At 43.0% G+C, this 21195-nt stretch overlaps 1 protein-coding gene across 1 annotated transcript in view; it reads right to left on the bottom strand.

The window, feature by feature from the left end:
• The window catches only part of LOC126277899 (tubulointerstitial nephritis antigen-like), a 483079-nt gene that overhangs the window by 192758 nt on the left and 269126 nt on the right, over nucleotides 1-21195 (bottom strand). Inside the window, exon 2 of the mRNA XM_049977454.1 lies at nucleotides 12384-12454. The gene's annotated coding sequence lies outside the window, so the exon portion shown is untranslated. The remainder of the gene's footprint in view (nucleotides 1-12383; nucleotides 12455-21195) is intronic.

Raw genomic sequence — 21195 nt, 5'->3', positions numbered from 1 at the left:
CTTACTGCAACCTACATCCTTCTGAATCTGTTTAGTGTGTTCATCTATAGGTCTCCCTCTACGATTTTTACACTCCACACTGCCCTCCAATGCTAAATTTGTGATCCCTTGTTGCCTCAGAACATGTCCTAGTAACCGGTCCCTTCTTTTTTGTCAAGTTGTGCCACAAACTCCTCTTCTCCCCAATTCTATTCAATACTTCATCATTAGTTATGTGATCTACCCAACTAATCTTCAGTATTATTCTGTAGGACCACATTTCGAAAGCTTCTAGTCTCTTCTCGTCCAAACTATTTATCGTCCATGTTTCACTTCCATACATGGCTACACTCCATACAAATACTTTCAGAAACGACTTCCTGACAATTAAATCTGTACTCGATGTTAACAAATTTCTCTTCTTCAGAAACGCTTTCCTTGCCATTGCCAACCTACATTTTATATCTTCTCTACTTCGACCATCATCAGTTATTTTGCTCCCCAAATAGCAAAACTCCTTTACTACTTTAAGCGTCTCATTTCGTAATCTAATTCCCTCAGCATCGCCCGAGTTGACTCGGCTACATTCCATTATCCTCGTTTTGCTTTTGTTGATGTTCATCTTATATCCTCCTTTCAAGACACTGTCCATTCCGTTCAGCTGCTTTCCCAAGTCCTTTGCTGTCTCTGATAGAATTACAATGTCATCGGCGATCCTCAAAGTTTTTATTTCTTCTACATGGGTTTTAATACCTATTCCTAATTTTTCTTTTGTTTCCTTTACTGCCTGCTCAATATACGGATTGAATAACATCGGGGAGACGCTACAACCCTGTCTCACTCCCTTCCCGACCACTGCTTCCCTTTCATGCTCCTCGACTCTCATAACTGCCATCTGGTTTCTGTACAAATTGTAAATAGCCTTTCGCTCCCTGTATTTTACCCCTGCCACCTTTAGAATTTGAAAGATAGTATTGCAGTCAACATTAAACATGCTTGTACACGTATTTCACCTGCATCTCTAGAGAATAGCCGCTGCATTTCCATGTTCGTGCGGCTCAATGTTTACAAAAGCGCATTTCCTGAATCATATGTCGAACAATGATATAATTTTGCTGGTATATTTTGTGGTGTATGTGAATACCGTCTGCAAATACTATTAATAGTAAAGAAATAATAAGTTAAAACGTGTTGCTTCTTGCGAAAATTTCACTTCATGAACAGCGAATATGTAGGTGTGATAAACTTACTTTCTTTCTTTCATCATTTTGTGGGTGTTGAATGCGAGAAAACGTTTCGTAAAAGTTTGAAACTACGTATAAGTTTTGTTGCAAGTCACTAAGTGCTCTCATTCTCAAGTATTGGATGAATAAAGTATGGGTATTCGCACATCGTTGGCTGCACTGCTTTTTCGTCCCTTCCCTCAATTAACCGATGAGTAGCTGGTTCTTACCCACACAGCGATTCTTTTCAAACAGTAACTGATAAACACTACTAGCCATTAAAATTGCTACACCACGGAGATGACATTCTACAGACGCGAAATTCAACCGACAAAAGAAGCTGTGATATACAAATCATTGGCTTTTCAGAGCATTCACACAAGGTTGGAACCGGTGGCGACACCTACAACGTGCTGACATGAGGGAAGTTTTCAACCGATTTCTCATACCCAAACATCAGTTCACCGGCGTTGTCTGGTGAAACGTTGTTGCGATGGCTCGTGTAAAGAGGAGAAATGAGTATCATCACGTTTCCTACGTTGATGTTGGTCGGATTGTAGCCTATTGCGATTGCGGTTTATCGTATCGCGACATTGCTGTTCGCGTTGGTCGAGATCCAATGACTGTTAGCAGAATATTGAATCGGTGGTTTCAGGAGGGTAATACGGAACGCCGTGCTGGATCCCAACGACTTCGTATCACTAGCAATCGAGATGACAGGCACCTTATCCGCATGTCTGTAACAGGTCGTGCAGCCACGTCTCGATCCCTGAGTCAACAGATGGGGACGTTTTCAAGACAACAACCATCTGCACGAACACTTCGACGACGTTTGCAGTAGCATGGACTATCAGCTCGGAGACCGTGGCTGCGGTTACCCTTGACGCTGCATCACAGACAGGAGCGCCTGCGATGGTGTACTCAACGACTAACCTGGGTGCACAAATGGTAAAACGTGATTTTTGCGAATGAATCCAGGTGCTATTTACAGCATCATCATGGTTGCACCCGTGTTTGGCGACATCGCGGTGAGCGCACATTGGAAGCGTGTATTCGTCATCGCCATACTGGCGTATCACCCGGCGTGATGGTATGGTGTGCCATTGGTTACACGTCTCGGTCACCTCTTGTTCGTATTGACAGCTCTTTGAACAGTGGACGTTACATTTAAGATGTATTGCGACCCGTAGCTCTACCCTTCATTCGATTCCTGCGGATCCCTACATTTCAGCAGGATAATGCACGACCGCTTGTTGCAGGTCCTGTACGGGCCTTTCTGGATACAGAGAATCTCTCACCAACTGAAAACGTCTGGTCAATGGTGGTCGAGCAACTGGCTCGTCACAATACGCCAGCTACTACTCTTGATGAACACTGTGATATCGTGTTGAAGCTGCCTGGGCAGGTGTACCTGTACACGCCATCCAAGCTCTGTTTGACTCAAGGCCCAGGCGTATCGAGGCCGTTATTGGGGCCAGAGGTGGTTGTTCTGGGTGCTGATTTCTCAGGATCTATGCACCCAAACTGCGTGAAAATGTAATCACATGTCAGCCCTAGTATAATATATTTGTCCAATGAATACCCGTTTACCATCTGCATTTCTTCTTGGTGTAACAAATTTAATGGCCAGTAGTGTAATTATAGACCCGCTGCCGCCAATTGTGGAACGTGTTTATACTCATGTTTAATGATGTTTCTGGAAAGCGAAAATCTCATATAATATTTGTGGATTCCAAACTGAAGAGATTGGCACAGAAATCGAGGTGTGCCACATCAAACCAGCCATAAGAGTGCAGACCTGAAAAAAAAAAATACTCCGTAAACACAGGTCATCGTAGAGTGCAGGGCATCTACAGCAGCCCTCAAACAGCAGCAGTCCTTGACACGAAACCCTTCACTCGCTTTTGGCGTTCACTGGTAGCGCAAGATGTATGTAGCTCCAGCCGATCCTGCAGGCAGATTGCGCTCTGATGAAGTTGTTTCTACGATTGTCCCGGGCACCATAAATTAATCAGCGGCTGGCAGATGAATTCAGGCCGGGGCTATTGTGAGAGGCAGTCGGCACGAAAAGAGAGAGAAAGGAACGCTCGCTTGCGTCCGTTCGGCGGACGGCCTTCGGCGTTTTCGCGTCCACTGCAGCTGCGGTGCACCGTCCATCGTCCTGCCGGCTGCCTCGCGTGACCTCAGCAGATCGATCACTTGGAGCGGCGGCGCGGCGACACAGGCTAGGAGCTGGCGGGCGTCGCATTAAACCACGAATGTGGAGGCTCCTTCCCACGACACTAAACATCAGCGAGTGGGCTAACGAAATCGGAACTTTTGTTACTAAAGTCTTGTAGATTCTGTTGTAGAATTTTAGAACATGTTTTTTGCTCGCGTATCATGTCATTTCTGGAAACCCAGAATCTACTCTGTAGGAATCAACATGGATTCCGGAAACAGCGATAGTGTGAGACCCAACTCGCTTTATTTGTTCGTGAGACCCAGAAAATATTAGATACAGGCTCCCAGGTACGTGCCATTTTCCTAGACTTTCGGAAGGCGTTCGATACAGTTCCTCACTGTCGCATGATAAACAAAGTAAGAGCCTACGGAAGATCAGACCAGATGTGTGGCTGGATTGAAGGGTTTTTAGCAAACAGAACACAGCATGTTGTTCTCAACGGAGAGACGTTTACAGACGTTAAAGTAACCTCTGGCGTACCACAGGGGAGTGTTATAGGACCATTGCTTTTCACAATATATATAAATGACCTAGCAGATAGTGTCGGAAGTTCCATGTGGCTTTTCGCGGATGATGCTGTAGTATACAGAGAAGTTGCAGCATTAGAAAATTGCAGTGAAATGCAGGAAGGTCTGCTGCGGATAGGCACTTGGTGCAGGGAGTGGCAACTGATCCTTAACATAGACAAATGTAATGTATTTCGAATACATAGAAAGAAGGATCCTTTATTGTATGATTATATGATAGCGGAACAAACACTGGTAGCAGTTACTTCTGTAAAATATCTGGGAATATGCGTACGGAACTATTTGAAGTGGAATGATCATATAAAATTAATTGTTGGTAGGGCGGGTGCCAGGTTGAGAATCATTGGGAGAGTACTTAGAAAATGCAGTCCATCAATAAAGGAGGTGGCTTACAAAACACTCGTTCGGCCTATACTTGAGTATTGCTCATCAGTGTCGGGTTGACAGAGGAGATAGAGAAGATCCAAAGAAGAGCGGCGCGTTTCGTCACAGGGTTATTTGGTAAACTTGATCGCATTACGGAGATGTTTAGCAAACTCAAGTGACAGACTCTTCAAGAGAGGCGCTCTGTATCGCGGTGTAACTTGCTGTCCAGGTTTCGAGAGGGTGCGTTTCAAGATGAGGTATCGAATATATTGCTTCCCCCTACTTATACCTCTCGAGGAGATCATGAATGTAAAATTAGAGAGATTCGAGCGCGCACGGAGGCTTTCTGGCACTCGTTCTTCCCGCGAACCATACGCGACTGGAAATGGAAAGGGAGGTAATGACAGTGGCACGTGAAGTGCCCTCCGCTACACACCGTTGGGTGGCTTGCGGAGTATAAATGTAGATGTAGATGTAAACGTTTTCAAGACATTATTCAGTCCGTTCTAATATTCTTCCCGTCTGTGACAGAATTATACACGGTCCAGTCACAATAATGTGACCACCGCTTATGTTCGACGCCAGCGTCCAACAGTGCCCACAGGCGGTAGTTGGCAGCACTGGCAGTGGAGAGTATACAAACCGTATCGGAAGACGGGGAAAACAGTGCAATCGTTGTATTACGGAAACGGGCCGATTTATCTGATGGCCGAATGTGCCTGATCATTGCTTTGCGGCCAAGGGTGGAAGCATTTCCGAAACGGCTGATTCTGTAAACTGTTTGCCTGCCGCCGTGGTTAAAGTATACTGTTCATGGAAAAATGGCGCTATCCAAAACCAGCGCCGAAGCAACTGTGCAATAGATGACAGCGGTAACGACGGCTGTGTACAGGCGAATAGATATGCGACTGTTGAGTAGCTAAAAGCCCAGAGAGACCAGCACTCTGTCTTTAGGCCACGGGTGGCTTACCGGAACCATCCGACCGCCGAATCATCCTCGAGGAGGATGAGGATAGGAGGGGCGTGGGGTCAGCACACCGCTCTCCCGGCCGTTATGATGGTATTCTTGACCGAAGCCCCTACTATTCGGTCGAGTAGCTCCTCAATTGGCATTACGAGGCTGAGTGCACCCTGAAAAATGGCAGCAGCGCATGTCTGCCTGGATGGTCACAAATCCAAGTGCCGACCACGCCCGACAGCGCTTAAATTCGGTGATCTCACGGGAACCGGTGTATCTACTGCGGCAAGGCCGTTGCATCCCCGAGAAACCCAGGGGCTACAAACAGTGTTTCGTCAACGGACGTTCAGCGAATTTTGCTGTCTATAAGCCTTCACAGCATGCCCCTGGCCGATGACTGCCGTTCATCGGCGACGAAGGCTGGAATCTGCGCGCCAATATCGCATCTGGAGATCTAATGAGTGGCAAGAGATGATCTTTTCAGGTGAATCACGTTTTATAATCCATCAGACAGAAAGCAAACACTCTGCAACAATCCTTGGCAGGACATAGGCCGAACGGGGTTTTTTTATCTGAGGAATGTTTTCGTCGCATTCCTCAGATCTCGTCATGGATCAACACAATGTAAGTAGGCTGTTTAGGTTTTTATGTTGGTAACGTCACGTGCGCTCTGTATGAAAATCACTGTCTGTGCAGTGCGCAGTCTGTGGCTGGTTGGACTCATTGTTGAAATATTCCCTTGTGTAGTGTTGGGCAGTTGGATGTGAACAGCGCGTAGCGTTTTGCAGTTGGAGGTGAGCCGCCAGCAGTGGTGGATGTGGGGAGAGAGATGGCAGAGTTTTGAGAGCGGACGATCTGGACGTGTGTCCGTCAGAAAAAGGAAATTTGCAAGACTGGATGTCATGAATATATTATGACGTCTGAACACTATTAAGGTAAATACATTGTTTGTTTGTCCTCTATGGAAATCTTTCATTTGCTAACTATGCCTATCAGTAATTAGTGCCTTCAGTACTTAGAATCCTTTATTTACGTGGCAGTATTGGCGCTCGCTGTATTGCAGTAGTTCGAGTAACGAAGATTTTTGTGAGGTAAGTGATTCATGAAAGGTATAGGTTATTGTTAGTCAGGGCCATTCTTTTGTAGGGATTATTGAAACTCAGACTGCGTTGCGCAAAAAATATTGTGTGTTAGTTTATTGATGATCAGAATAAGTAAAGAGAGAAATGTCTGAGCATGTTCAGTTTTGCTCAGCTGTTTGAAAATCAAATAACGTAACGGGTTTACCAGCACAGAAACTCATAATTTTTTCTAAGGGGAGGTTTCTGCAAGTATGGATCTATTCTTGTTCCCCAATCCAATCCTACATGGAGTTTGATTTTTCACTACCAGCAGGACAGTGGAACGTGCTACACAGCTCCCAGTGTACGTGCGTTGTTCGAAGAGTACCAACATGAGTTTACCGTACTCCCCTGGCGACCCGACTCCCATTATTTAAATCCAACAGAGCCTGTGGGACCAACTCAATTGGGCTGTTAGCGCCCTCCACGTCCCTGCCAGTAGCTTCCAGAATCTCACTCTCTTCCTGCGCGCCTCGCAGCGGATCGCGCCACAAAAGGAAGCTTTTCAGGCTTCTGACAGGTTTTCGCATTAAGGTGACTGTACAATGTAATATCGTCGGCCAACCTCATTGTTTTTACTGATTTTTCCTCAGCTTTTCTCTTTGGTTTTCTTCGAGGCCTTTCATGTCATTTGATCCTTATAACTGAAGTCGGGTTTCTGTACAAGTTGTAGCTAAATTTCGCTGTCTGTATTTTATCACTGCCACCACTTCAAGAGTATATTTCATTTAACATTGTCAAAAGATTTCTCTAAATCTACAAATGCTGTAACTGGAGATTTGCCTTTCTTTAACCAATTTTCTTTCATAAATCGTAGATGCAGTGTTGCTTCAGGTATTCCAACATTTCTCCGAAATACAAACTCAATCCAATACGATCTTCCTCGAAGTCGGTTTCGATTAATTTTCCCATCCTTCTGAAAACAATTCTCGGTATTTTGCAACCATGACTGATTAAGTAAATGTTTTGGTTATATAGTCACTTGTCAGCTTGTACTTGCTTTGGAAATGGGATTATTATACTCTTGTAGAAATCTCAGTGTGGAAGATTTAGTCCCTACCATGACAAAACTCTCAAGAATCTCAATAATTTTGAGAGACTGTCGTCTATCTTAGTGCCTTGTTTCAGCGTATGACTTTCAGTAATATGTCAAACTTTCCTCTTTCTTTCCTTCAATATTGGCTTCGACTTTGCTTCCCTCATATCTTATTTCAGCTTACTCTTTCTTTATTACTAAGTTTTTCCCACCTGAGTGTCTGATATGCATACAGCCACTTCACTTTTCTTCAGGGCCTCTTTACTTTCACTAATCACTCATGTTTCTACAGCCTTGCATTTGTCATCTAACCATTGCGGCTTAGACTTTTTGAATTTTCTGTTAAATTTGTTTTCACAACTGCATTTCCTTTCGTCTGCTTCATTTGCTGCCTTTTTATATTTTCTCCTTCTATCAGCTAAATTCAATATTTCGCTATTTATCCAAGGATTTCTATTACGCCATGTGATTTTCTCTATTTTTTCTTCTACTGCTTTTACTTTTTAAACTCTCAAAGCTAACCATTCGTCTTTTATGGCATGTTTCAGTCAGTCGCCGCCTAAACTACTTCTGAAAGTCAACAATCTTTGGTTCTTTCAAGTTTTTCAGATCCCATTTCCTTAATGTCCTATCTGTCCGCAATTTATTCGGTTTTAATCTGCAGTTCATAGCCAATATATTATGGCCAGAGCCAACATCTGCTCCTGCAAATATTTCGCTGTTTAAAATCTGGTTTCTAAATATGTGTCCTTCCATAATGACATCTACATGAAAACCTCCCGGGTTATCCGCTCCTTTTCCAAGCACACAAATTTCTTTCATGATTCTTAAACAAAGTTTGAGCAATGATTAAGTATTACATTCTGTGCGAAACTCTACCAGGGTACTTCCTCTTTCACTTATTTCCCCAGTCCACGTTCTCTTACTGTTTTTCTTCCTTTTCCTTTCCCAACTATCGCATCCCAGTCCCAACTAAAACAAAATTTTCTTCGTTCCTCATACAGTGAATCATTTCGTTTTTCTCATCCTACATTCATATAAATTTGTACTACTGTGGTGTGTGTTACGTTGCTTCCATTTCTTCGGCATTCAACCGACCACAAGCCCTGTTCTACTGGCCACTGCGCATCCCAATTCCCATTACATCTCACTTTGTTCAGTTCATTTACCTTTTTGAATTCTCTAACCTACCTATCCGACTAAATGATCTAATATTCCATGCTCCGACCCGTAGAACGTCAGTTTTATTTCTCGTGATGGCAACGTCCTCCTGAATAGTCCACACGCGGAGATCCCACACTGAGGATTTCCAGATATGTGAGTGGCTCGAACACTTCTTGAATAACAGAAGCCAGCGCGTTGTCCTCGACGGCAAGTGATTACTACTTAGACAAAATTTCTAGTTGGTGTGATGAATAGCAGCTAACTCTAAATGGCAGAAAAGGTAAGTTATGGTAGACGAGTAGCAAATAACCGTAATGTTTGAATACAGCATTAGTAGTGTGCTGTTTGCCACACTCACGTCTATCAAATATGTAGCAGTAGCGTTGCAAAGCGATATAAAATGGAACGAACAGGTAAGATTGTAGTAGGAAAGGTTTATTGGGAGAATTTCAGGAAAGTGTGGTTCCTGTGTAAAGGAAACCGCATATTGGACAATACTATGACCCATTTCTGAGTGCTGCTCGAGTGTTTGGGATCCGCACCAGGTCGGATTAAAGGAAGGCATCGAAGCATTTCGGAAGGGGCTGCTAGATTTGTTACCCGTGGGTTCGGGTAACACGTAAGTACTACTGAGAGCTTCGAGAACTCAAATCGGAATCCCTGGAAAGATGGCGACATTCTTTTCAAGGAACACTATTGAGAAAATTTATAGAACCGTTATTTGAAATTGACTGCTGAACGATTTTATTGCCAGCAATTATGGACCACGAAGACAATAAAGAGAAATTAAAGCTCATATGCAGCCATATAGATAATAAGTGCTATTTACAAGGGATTTCAGATCGATTCCGTATTTCTGGATTTCCGGAAGCCTTTTGACACTGTGCCACACAAGCGGCTTGTAGTGAAATTTCGTTCTTATGGAATATCGTCTTAGTTATGTGACTGGATTTGTGATTTCCTGTCAGAGAGGTCACAGTTCGTAGTAATTGACGGAAAGTCATCGAGTAAAACAGAAGTGATTTCTGGCGTTCCTCAAGGTAGTGTTATAGGCCCTTCGCTGTTCCTTATCTATATAAACGATTTGGGGGACAATCTGAGCAGCCGTCTTAGGTTGTTTGCAGATGATGCTGTCGTTTATCGACTAATAAAGTCATCAGAAGATCAAAGCAAATTGCAAAACGATTTAGAAAAGATATCTGAATGGTACGAAAATTGGCAGTTGACGCTAAATAACAAAAATGTGAGGTCATCCACATGAGTGCTAAAAGGAACTCGTTAAACCTTTGTTACACGATAATTCAGTCTAATCTAAAAGCCGTAAATTCAATTAAATAGCTAGGTATTACTATTACGAAAAACTTAAATTGGAAGAAACACACAGAAAATGTTGTGGGGAAGGCTAACCAAAGACTGAGTTTTATTGGCAGGACACTTAGAAAATGTAACAGATCTACTAAGGAGACTGCATACACTACACTTGTCCGTCCTCTTTTACAATACTGCTGCGCGGTGTGGGCTCCTTACCAGATAGGACTGACGGAGTACATCGAAAAAGTTCAAAGAAGGGCAGCAAGTTTTGTATTATGGCGAAATATGGGAGAGAGTGTCACAGAAATAATACAGGATTTGGGCTGGACATCATTAAAAGAAAGACGTTTTTCGTTGCGACGGAATCTTCTCACGAAATTCCAAAAATGGTTCAAATGGCTCTGAGCCCTATGGAACTTAACATCTGAGGTCATCACTCCCCTAGACTTAGAACTACTTAAACCTAACTAACCTAAGTACATCACACACGTCCATGCCCGAGGCAGGATTCGAATCTGCGACCGTAGCGGTGGCGCGCTTCCAGCATGAAGCGCCTAGAACCGCTCTGCTACTCCGGCCGGCCACGAAATTCCAATCACTAACTTTCTCCTCCGAATGCAAAAATATTTTTTTGACACCGACCTACGTAAGGAGAAAAGATCACCACGATAAAATAAGGAAACTCGTACGGAAAGATACAGGTTTTCGTTCCTTCCGAGCACTATACAAGATTGGAATAATAGAGAATTGTGAAGGAGGTTCGTTGAAGCCTCTCCCAGTCACTTAAATGTGATTTGCAGAGTATCCATGTAGATGTAGATGTAGATCGTGTTTCCCTCGCTCTGTTTGCGATTGGGACAGGAAAAGAGATGAGAAGTAGTAGTATAGAGTACCCTCCGCTACGCAGCATAGGGTGGTTTTTTCTGAATTTATATGTAGATGTTGATGTAGATGCTTTCATCATTAAACAATAGAGTAGAGCTATATGTCCTACGGGAACACGAAGCTGTGCTCAAAAGTAGAATCTCCGAATTTATTTCTTCTCTTCTCAAGATCGGTTGCGACATTACATGGCACGCATATGAATGGGTCAACTCCCCACTTGGCTGAGAAGTTGGGACCGTCTGGTGCCAGACGGGTCTTAATTGTAGTGTGAAACATGGCGGCTTGTATTGTAACTATACCAGTGTACTGCGAGACCCTCAGAAAACTGAAAGCACGAATTCCAAGAGTTCGTCCACACATGGAGCACCCTTTTCTTCAGCATGGGTATGCCAGACCACATACGAGCGCTGCGACGTCTGCCACAATCCGACACCTGGGTTTGACTGTCATCGGACATCCTCCGTGGAGTCCCGTCTTTGGCCCCATGCGATATCCTTCTGTTTCCAATACTTAGTGAACACCTTCGATACCTCACCTTGACAGCGATGAAGCAGCGCAAGCAGAGGTGAGTTTTTGGTTCCGCCAACAAAGTTAACGATACAAGCAAGCTGGTCTCTCGTTCAGAGAAATTTGTTCGTCGCCAGAGTGACTACGTTGAGAAATAAATAAATAGACACGAAGAATAAAGATGCAGAATGACAATTAACTTTTTTTTAAAAGCTTTAAGAGTTTTCACATAAAAATCCGGAGGCATTACTTTTCAGCAGTCCTCGCATAATGGTTGTAATTTGGTTTCATTCGTTCGCAGTTATCAATGCAACAAGGTCATACTGGCTAATTTTGCGAGGCAGGTTCAGTCAACTATCGAATTTGTTGTCCTCGAAACTACTATAATGACTACTGCTCCTCTTCAGAGACACAAGTCAGTCGTTTCCACAGAGACATCTCCGAGGTGGCTGCACCCATCTACAGCTTGCTGGCTCCTTGAGGCAAGAGAGCTATTCCACTGCCGCAATGCCTATGGTTTATGAGGCGAGTCCATACAATATTGATCCTTCTACAAGTAAAACGGCTAACTAACGTATGAGACGAATCAATTGGAATAAAGTCATAATGGCTACTTTCTGTTTGATACGGCCTGCAATTAGCTGCTACAATAGCTACTAGATCATAGGTGAGGTCAAGTCCTATTTTTCTTGTAGAATACTAAGGTCCTATTATAATTGCACGTTACATTTATTCACGACAGTAAATGTAAATGTCATGTGGCTAGGGCCTCCCGTCGGGTAGACCGTTCGCCGGATGCAAGTCTTTCGATGTGGCGTCACTTCGGCGACTTGCGCGTCGATGGGGATGAAATGATGATGATTAGGACAACACAACACCCAGTCCATGAGCGAAGAAAATCTCCGAGCCAGCCGGGAATCGAACCTAGGCCCTTAGGATTGACATTCTGTCGCGCTGACCACTCAGCTAGCTGGGGCGGACATCCACGACAATGAAAATGCAGTATCTACGTTTTCAACTTTGCGTTACGTCAGCTAGAAACCATTACTATAACTATTTCCTGAAGGCATGAATTCGCTTACCCTAGGAGTTGGTGTGTGCGACTCAGCCGGCCGTTTGCAAAGCGAAGCGTGAAAGCAGAAGTCTTGGTTATCTGAAACATCAAAAGTATTTGTTATAGTTAGGCATCTGGCAATCAGTGATGTTATGTGACATACAATTACACATAGATTTAGTAAACTGCTGCGCGCTACGCAACGGAATCCTACGCTTCATAGCAATATTATCAAACCCCACGTCATGTAGCTTGCTTTTGTTGATTTTGAAAGAGCATTAGACAGTGTGAACAGAGAAATGCTATGGAATATCATGACTGAACGATGTTAACCATTTCACTTCATAAAGGCTATTAAGAGTCTGTGCACAAACAGCGATTTTACTATAGATATGGGAAATGTAACAACAAAGCCAATAAACATAAAGAAAACTATACGAGAGGGATGCTGTATTCCTCCGACATTCTTCAGCATATGTGAAGATATGAGCAAGTGAAAAATGTTGAACGTAAAAGGAATTTGTTAGATTGTGACACTAAAGTGAATGTAATTTAATGTGCAGATGGCCTAACTTTGCCTACAGACAATGAATATGAACTTCAGATGACAGTCTATAAGCTGCAGCAGATAGCCTCAGATTACAACATAACAGTGTCGGTAGATAAAACGAAAGTGTTGGCGTAGACCAGTAAAGTCTACAATAGTCTTGAATAAATTCAACGAACAAGCAGAACATTTCAAATATCTAGGATGCGACATACGTGGAACTATCGTAGAAAAGTTTGCAGTGTAAAGCCAAGAAAGAAACCGAGCTAAAGTTTTATAAAAGAATAGCAGCACCAAACAGCAAGCACGAGCAACAGCAAGACACAAAGAAAATAGAATATTGGCTCAAGAAATGAGATTTAGAATACTGGTTCAAGAACTGAGATTTCAATGAAGAGTAGCAGAATGCACAAGGGAAGATCGAAAATGAAATGAGAGTATAAGGAAAGAGTTAGGAATGTGTAACCTAAACGAAATAAATGAAAATAATAGAAAATGGAGGAACAAGTACATAGTATGGCTGGAGAAACATTCCCGCAAATATTTTTCAGTTATAAATGAAGTGAAAGGAGATATGTAGGGAGACTATATAAGAGATGAGGCAGCACTATTCGAACGTTCATGAAAAGAAAAAAGTTCAAATTTTTATGCATTCAATGTGAGCAGAATGTGTTACACGACAAATATCAAAACGGTGGCTCATTTGCCGCCACACACGAAGTTACCGAATTCACAGCTTCAAGAAAGCGATGTCGCAGACTTTGAACAGACCCCAATCCAACGTCATGGAATGATGTAATTTAGGTAACGTCTTACGTGCTTAGAGAAATGATTGGAAGAGGAAGAGCAGAAGATGAACTTCATCGCAGGTGGCCTCCTAGGTCTCCAGACCTCATTTCTTGTGATTTTGACCTATGGGGTTGCGTAAAAGACTGCGTTTTCATCGTCTCTATGCCTGACTCTCTTGGAAGTCTGCGACATAGCATTGTTGAAGCTGTGAATTCGATAACGAGAGACCAGCTGCTTCCTGTGTGGCAGGATATGAGTTACCGGCATGAAAAACACTGTTGGCCAAAGAGTACTTCATAAGAGTTGTTGACCGTTAGTGTTCATGATACCTCCTGTTGCATCAAAATTATCATGTAAGATCTTGGGTTACAATAGATGTAACTACTGATAGAGAGATTATTCTGTGTCGAGCGTGCAGTGTGAAGACCCAGTGGTCTATGGAGTCCCAATTTCAGCAGTATGTACATAATGATGTGCACATAAAGAACAAAGCACAGGAATCTCCAAGAAGCAAATCCAATAATGCAGACGCAAAATGACTCCAGACTCCACAAATGAATTTTTTCCATGTTATGTGCTCTGCTATGACTGCTGCGAACATTCCATGGTACACTCTTCAAGCACCCGGTTATCTCGTGTTTCTACAAAAGTACTGTGGGAAACAGATTCCTATAGGAGCTCAATTTAATCAAGAACGTCACACTAACATCGTATGGAGGTACCTCATTTATGTGTAAGGCTGCTTGGGAAAACGCACAAGCTTTCCCAATGCGTGAAATTCGCAAATGCTAAGGAAACTAGTCCAAGACCCAAAAACAATACACTCAATAAGGCAACACCATTTGCGTAGCAAATCCCGCAGACTGTGTTGAGCTGCTCAGAAAGTGGATATAGCTAATGTGAAATGCGACACTTAAACCAAAACTTGGCAAACGTGCGCCCCAATCGGCGCCAGGGCCAGAAGTTTTCTCTCTCCGTAGCAGGACCGCAAGTCTCTCTCGCTCCACAGTATGACCGTAACTGACCAAAATTATGCTACTCTAAACGTAATTGCTCACATTTTGAAAAACGTAACATGGTGGGGAGGACTCCCAGCCATTTCCACAGTCAATACGAGGGAACCCTGGAGAGATTTTCCATATTTGTTTTACAGAACGCATCGTAACATCAAGAGGTTGCTGTTGGCTGCTAGCCATGTTCCACTTATTGCTTCACACAGAAGCATGGTGGCGAGCAAGACTCATTTGATTGGTTAACAAAATCTGGGGGTGGGGGGTGCGATTCTAACGGTATCCGAGAAGTCGCGGCAGCCAGTTCTTAGATTCGCGTACAGGGAGGTGAATTTCTCATGCACAGTTATATTCTAAGGACTTGCAGTGGCTTAGTGGGAGACTGCCTTCAAAGGAGAAAACCACATTTGCGTCAAAGCGTGAAGCAGGGGCTTGCTGCAACAGACTTCCGCAAATTGCAGTGCTCTGCTGACCCACTTACTTTCTATAGACACTACTATGGTGAAGTCAGACCTCAAATCGAGCACTTTTGCCCGCTCATGTCTCAAAAAGATGATTTGAAGCCTTCCTCCTGAGTTAGTAAGCCTTGTACTCTCCTCAAAAATAGCCAAGGAATGCCCAGAAAAATAATCAAATATCTCTCAGCAACATTTGACTATCACGTCACAAGTAAAAACAGTACCCAGCCACTGTCAATAACGCTATTTACTATGGAGAAATAACGCTGTTGCCGGTTTTAATCCGAAAGGTTCACCCCCAGAAGTCTGTTTACGTTAAAAATTACATTCTGCTGTACGTGTGATGTTTGTTGACTGTGACGAAGGTTCCTTGGGATTCCGGTGCTCTACAGCAGAAGAGTATGTAAGAGAAAATAACTATTTTATTGTAAACTGAGCTAACAATGGATTATGATAACGTAAGCAATTTCCTAAGATCTGAATTAGTATTGTGTAAGGTATCTCTCGCAATGATGATTTATATCTACGACACCATCTATGCAGATAGCCCCAGTGATAAACAGATAGTACAAGTGCACTATCCGCGAGGTGGCTGGCGGGTGTTGCTGAATCGATATACGCTGATGAGCTACAATATTATGATCACTGTCCACCATAAGACTGGATGTCACTTGGTGATGTTGTGAACACGTGAAGTGGCAAGAAAAATATATAAGAGGAGCCGAATGGGAAATCATGCAATGAACATGTAAGTCGCAAATGGGAAAACGGGGAAACGTAGCAACTTTGATGAACCTGTGACTCGAGGCGTGGGCACTGCCTGTAAAATCTCGGAAACAGCTAAAGTGGTCGGCTGCTCGCGTGATACTGTCGTAAACATGTGTGAAAAGTGGTTGAAGGACGACGAAACTACGACTAGGCGCAAGTTGTTCGACGTCTACGCCACATCAGAGAAGTTGGAGATTTGGGACTCGCCCACTCTGTAACAGTGGCACTCTGAGGCAGATCTGATGACAGAATACAATGCTGACGCAGTCACAAATCACAAATGTTTCAGAACACACCGTACAACGTACGTTCTTGAAAGTGAGTTCCTCAGCAGACGACCCCCCACATATTCCCATGTTGATAGAACGACATCATAAGTTACGATTCCAGTGGAGACAACGTAATCGAGATCGGATTGTTAATGGAAACATGTTACATGCAATCGATGGTCGCTGTTAGAAAAGTGCGACGCGCAGTAGGCAGTACTATGCTACGGGTGTATTCACTTCGACTTCCATGGGACTTATGGCTGTAACCGAATGCACCAGCTGTGAACTACGTGAATATCATTGTGTGCCACCTGCACCCATTCATGCTTGTTGTCTTCCTCGGCTGTGATGGTATTTTCCTCGAGAATCATGCTCCAGTGGTTTGAGAAACTTGCCAGAGAACTCACGCGGTCGCGAAATTTATCTAATTTGAACCCAAAGGAACACCTCTGGGAAGTTATTGGGAGCACTTTATAAACTTCCCCAAAAATTTTGACATGCTCGTTTCAGCATACAATTCACCTAACTGTTCCCCTAACTGTAACTCGCACGCAACCACTATTCCAACTTCCTCATTCATCCCAACTGATAGTCATTATCTCCTTGTGTCTCTCTAACTTTCACTGTCTCATGTTTCGCAACCACAACTCCTTCATTCTGCCCTACTAATACTGTATCCTCTGACTGTCACTGTCTCACTCTTGCTCTCTCTCACTGCTACTATCTCATTCATTCCTTCCCACTTTTGCTGTAGATACTCAATCTCTCTCTCTCTGTCGTTCTCATTGTCATGTATTCTGTCTCTCATCATCATTGGCTCTCACGGACTGTGAAAGTCCTTTTCTTTATTCCTCTCCCACTGGCACCGTCTCCTTCAGTTTTTCCTAGAACTGTTATGTCACCGTCAATTATGTTCGACTGCCACTGTGTCTCTCGCATTGCAACTGTCTGCTTCGTTCTTTCTAAGCCACAATCACTATCTACTGTCTTCCAGTATTTATTACTTTTCCGTCTCTTTCCCGCTGCAACTATCTCCTTCTCTCTTAGCATAAAGAAGAGCGAACATGTTCGAATGCCAACATTTGTGGGAAACTTTTTAAAGGTACTGAGAAAGGTAGAATAAGCCAGCCTGTACGCCACTTTTCAGTTACTTTGTAATAAACAGGAGAATTTTTCCGCTGGGTACCTTCTTTTTTCCATTACGGCAAGGCATATCACTCATTTGAAAAGAACTGTATGAGGCCTATAAAATTTTGGTAGTTTACCTATGAGAAATTGAAATAACGCCAAACTATATAATTTGACACATCAAGCCAAATTTTAAGTGTTTCACTTTCACAACGTGCGGTTCTGACAGTAACGGAGACGCTTCACAGCATATTTCCCCATGCTATGTCACTCGACAACTACGTTTTCGCCTCACACCGGGTATTACATGCGTATTTTACGAGAAACGAGGTGGGTAACTTCGATACTCTGTATCTCGGTAACGGATAAATATAACAAGAACATTTTTCAAAGTTGTTGCAGATCGGAATCTTTGCAATATATCGCAAAAACGGCAGCCATTTGCGGTGGATAGCTATCTTGGAATCCGTGGCCTACTTTTGGTACCAAAAACCATGGTTTTCGGTTTTCTCAGAAACCGCCCATAAACTAAATGATGGTTTCATAAGCCCCTTAAGATGACCCGTAGACTATATGTAATGCAAAAAGAACCGACCGATTTGCTTCATTTTCCTAAGCTGGAGAAATGTGTAATAGTCAAACTTTTATCGTGAAGTGCAGGACAGCTACAGTAAGACGATCCTTGTAGTGGGTTACAAATAGTCCTTAGCCCAAGGGCTATCCAAAATACTTGACTCTACCTTTCTGTCACCAACAGAATCCAAAACATTAGTCCTGAAAAAATTCCGTTTTTATGGGCGGCGTTTGATACAGATGATACGCTCGCATATAGATATAATTTTGATCGACTTATCCGACAGGCTTGGAAAATCTAGTGCATCATTTTGGTTGTGATAGGTCGGGCCGTTGGTGGTGTAACCCTTTCCGTTTCTGCCAACGTAGATTTTTATCGTTTCATGTACTTCCATCAACCGCCACTCCTAGAGTCATCTTAGAGAGCTCGTGTTGGGAGAGCTGAGCGATAAACGCACTGGTACCGCCAAGTGAACCTCAGCTGCACCCTGCATCGCACAGTAGCCTGTGCGTGTACGTGAACCCGACGCTCTGGCCAGGACGTGGTTTATCGTTTCGGAGGCGGGACCTTTATCTGAAGACGTCTGCGCTCTGTCGGCTGCCGTGGTATACTGCGCGTGCACCATGCTTCGCGTAGTCTTTCATGCTTCGTATCGAGAAAATTACAAACCACATAGATAGCTATGCACTTCATTTTCGCTGATGACGTAACATGGATCACAGTGCTTAAATGGCATCCCTTCATTTCCCCCATACCGCTTCTTTTTATATAAGAGGACACAATATGCAGTACGTAGTGTCTCGTTGAAATGTGAAACGTTGACATTTGGCAACATACCTCTCGAGGAATGACCACCCAGCATTTTCGAATAGAACAGGGATATGTAAACGAGAGGCTAAGGTGGAAAAGTAGCTGAACTCCTTGTGCTTCCGCCTTTTGGTGTCACGCTAATTACCAAGCGCATCATTCACACTCCGAGTTCGAACTTGATTTTTCCTTAATATCTTGCATTTGAATGTAATATTTACTAGACACAACAGACGCATCACAGCCGTGTGGTAAGTTGTTTGATGTTTTAATGTTACATATTAGTGATGTAGCCTTTTTTGTTTTTTTTGGTCATCAGTCTACTGACTGGTTTGATGCGGCCCGCCACGAATTCCTTTCCTGTGCTAACCTCTTCATCTCAGAGTAGCACTTGCAACCTACGTCCTCAATTATTTGTTTGATATATTCCAATCTCTGTCTTCCTCTACAGTTTTTGCCCTCTACAGCACCCTCTAGTTCCATGGTAGTCATTCCCTCATGTCTTAGCAGATGTCCTATCATCCTGTCCCTTCTCCTTATCAGTGTTTTTTCTCCGATTCTGCGTAGAACCTCCTCATTCCTTACCTTATCAGTCCACCTAATTTTCAACATTCGTCTATAGCACCACATCTCAAATGCTTCGATTCTCTTCTGTTCCGGTTTTCCCACAGTCCATGTTTCACTACCATACAATGCTGTACTCCAGACGTACATCCTCAGAAATTTCTTCCTCAAATTAAGGCCGGTATTTGATATTAGTAGAATTCTCTTGGGCAGAAATGCCTTTTATGCCGTAGCGACTCTGCTTTTGATGTCCTCCTTGCTCCGTCCGTCATTGGTTATTTTACTTCCTAGGTAGCAGAATTCCTTAACTTCATTGACTTCGTGACCATCAATCCTGATGTTAAGTTTCTCGCTGTTCTCATTTCTACTACTTCTCATTACCTTCGTCTTTCTCCGATTTACTCTCAATCCATACTGTGTACTCATTAGACTGTTCATTCCGTTCAGCAGATCATTTAATTCTTCTTCACTTTCACTCAGGATAGCAGTGTCATAAGCGAATCGTATCATTGATATCCTTTCACCTTGTATTTTAATTCCACTCCTGAACCTTTCTTTTATTTCCATCATTGCTTTCTCGATGTACAGATTGAAGAGTAGGGGCGAAAGGCTACAGCCTTGTCTTACTCCCTTCTTAATACGAGCACTTCGTTCTTGATCGTCCACTCTTATTATTCCCTCTTGGTTGTTGTACATATTGGAAACGACCCGTCTCTCCCTATAGCTTACCCCTACTTTTTTCAGAATCTCGAACAGCTTGCACCATTTTATATTGTCGAACGCCTTTTCCAGGTCGACAAATCCTATGAAAGTGTCTTGATTTTTCTTTAGCCTTGCTTCCATTATTAGCCGTAACGTCAGAATTGCCTCTCTCGTGCCTTTACTTTTCCTAAAGGCAAACTGATCGTCACCTAGTGCATTCACAATTTTCTTTTCCATTCTTCTGTATAATATTCTTGTAAGCAGCTTCGATGCATGAGCTGTTAAGCTGATTGTGCGATAATTCTCGCCCTTGTCAGCTCTTGCCGTCTTCGGAATTGTGTGGATGATGCTTTTCCGAAAGTCAGATGGTATGTCGCCAACCTCATATAATCTACACACCAACGTGAATAGTCGTCTTGTTGCCACTTCCCCTAATGATTTTAGAAATTCTGATGGAATGTTATCTATCCCTTCTGCCTTATTTGACCGTAAGTCCTCCAAAGCTCTTTTAAATTCCGATTCTAATACTGGATGCCCTATATCTTCTAAATCGACTCCTGTTTTTTCTTCTATCACATCAGACAAATCTTCACCCTCATAGAGGCTTTCAATCTATTCTTTCCACCTATCTGCTCTCTTCTCTGCATTTGACAGTGGAATTCCCGTTGCACTCTTAATGTTACCACCGTTGCTTTTAATGTCACCAAAGGTTGTTTTGACTTTCCTGTATGCTGAGTCTGTCCTTCCAACAATCATATCTTTTTCTATGTCTTCACATTTTTCCTGCAGCCATTTCGTCTTAGCTTCCCTGCACTTCCTATTTATTTCATTCCTCAGCGACTTGTATTTCTGTATTCCTAATTTTCGCGGAACATGTTTGTACTTCCTCCTTTCATCAGTCAACTGAAGTATTTCTTCTGTTACCCATGGTTTCTTCGCAGCTACCTTCTTTGTACCTATGTTTTCCTTCACAACTTCTGTGATGGCTCTTTTTAGAGATGTCTATTCCTCTTCAGCTGTGTTGCCTACTGCGCTATTCCTTATTGTTGTATCTATAGATTGCTGTATCTATAGCGTTAGGGGACTTCAAACTATCTCGTCATTCCTTAGAACTTCCGTGTCCCACTTCTTAGCGTATTGATTCTTCCTGACTAATGTCTTGAACTTCAGCCTACTCTTCATCACTACTATATTGTGATCTGAGTCTATATCTGCTCCTGGGTA

The sequence above is a fragment of the Schistocerca gregaria genome, chromosome 6, assembly GCF_023897955.1.
Source record: "Schistocerca gregaria isolate iqSchGreg1 chromosome 6, iqSchGreg1.2, whole genome shotgun sequence".
Lineage (NCBI taxonomy): Eukaryota > Metazoa > Arthropoda > Insecta > Orthoptera > Acrididae > Schistocerca > Schistocerca gregaria.
Note: the sequence above shows the minus strand (reverse complement) of the source record. Positions and strands in the feature narration are given on the sequence as shown.